Here is a 1,439-nt window from a genome sequence, read left to right as displayed (position 1 = left end):
AAAAAATAAGCAAGCAATTTTCCAGGCAAAAATAAGAATCTATGCTGTTGCCTTCAACTTTAGCTGCTTCTGCATTTTTATTTATTTTAGGTCTTTGTATTTGTGTTTATTTATTTTATTTATTTATTAGATTAGTATTCCACCTTTCTCCTCAAAGGGTACCCAATGTGTTTATGATGTTTTTCCCCACTTTAAGTTACTTTGAGAACATATTTTAGTTGAAAAGTAACTCGTTCATAAATAATAAACAAGATAACTCAAGTTGTTAAGGGAAACTTGTCAACACAAAACTGAATTCAACCAATTGCTTGACTACAGGTGGCTGTTTCTGTTAACTGCAATGTCTGTTTATCTGCAGGACAGACCTGAACAAGGCTGAGTCTCTGTTCCATGACTAATGGTTAGCAACCTTCAGTCTAGAAAGACTCTGGTATAAGCCTACAGCACCCGGTATTCCCAGGCGGTCTCCCATCCAAGTACTAACCAGGCCTGACCCTGCTTAGCTTCCGAGATCAGACGAGATCAGGCATGTGCAGGGTAACAGTTGCTGCCCATGACTGATAATGCACCTACTATTGAACAAGGTCATGGGTGGCTTTTTATGAACCAGGCAAACCAAGACATTCCATTGCTAAACAGAAAACAAGAAGCAGCAATGAAATGAAATCTGTATAGTGCTATCCTGAACATCCCAAACAAGAGAATCTCAAGAGGTGTGGTCCACCACACAAAACATCATTGAGAATCATTAATCACAATCATAGTCAATAACACAATCAACAGGAGGGTATCTCCCCCAGCCAAGCTCCACATGTCAATCATTCATGTGGAACCAGGGCTACCATAACCATCTCAGTCCCTGACCAAGCCAGGACTGTGATTGAAGAGAACAGTCCTTACATCAATCTTCTGCATCTCAGTGGTGTAGCTAGCATGGGGTGGGAGGAGAGTCACCCCTAGTGCCACCCTCAGGGGTGTGTGTGACATCACTAGTGACCAAAATAGCAAAAATCACAGTTTTTAGGAATAATGCCATCATGTTATATACCAGGAATGTCAAACATGTTTCATACAGAGGGCTGAATAGCATTCATGATGCCTGCTGAGGGCCAAAAGTGATGTCATTAAGCAGGAAGTGATGTCATTAAATAGGTCATAACCAAAAATAAGAACTTTTTTCTCACTTAGGAACACATTAGCTGCCAACGACAGAAGAGAAAAATACATGAATCTTGATCATATTTCAAGATATGGGAGAGCCCAATTTTCATATGTGCTGCCCTTTCAGCAAACTCCTCAGCACTGCTCAGCAGCTAAGAGCCTGAGGGCTGAATAAAAAGCTTCCGCGGGTCACATCCAGCCCCCAGGCCTTATGTTTGACACCCCTATTATATACCATTCAATGTGTACGTTACAGTAGAATGTAATAAACCAGAATG

General features: G+C 40.9%; 1 pseudogene; it reads right to left on the bottom strand.

Moving 5' to 3' along the window:
- Positions 1-435: 435 nt before the first annotated feature.
- Positions 436-552, bottom strand: LOC136643147 (5S ribosomal RNA; annotated as a pseudogene).
- Between the last annotated feature and the right edge of the window lie 887 nt (positions 553-1,439).

Source organism: Tiliqua scincoides, chromosome 2 (genome assembly GCF_035046505.1).
Source record: "Tiliqua scincoides isolate rTilSci1 chromosome 2, rTilSci1.hap2, whole genome shotgun sequence".
Taxonomy (NCBI): Eukaryota; Metazoa; Chordata; class Lepidosauria; order Squamata; family Scincidae; genus Tiliqua; species Tiliqua scincoides.
Note: the sequence above shows the minus strand (reverse complement) of the source record. Positions and strands in the feature narration are given on the sequence as shown.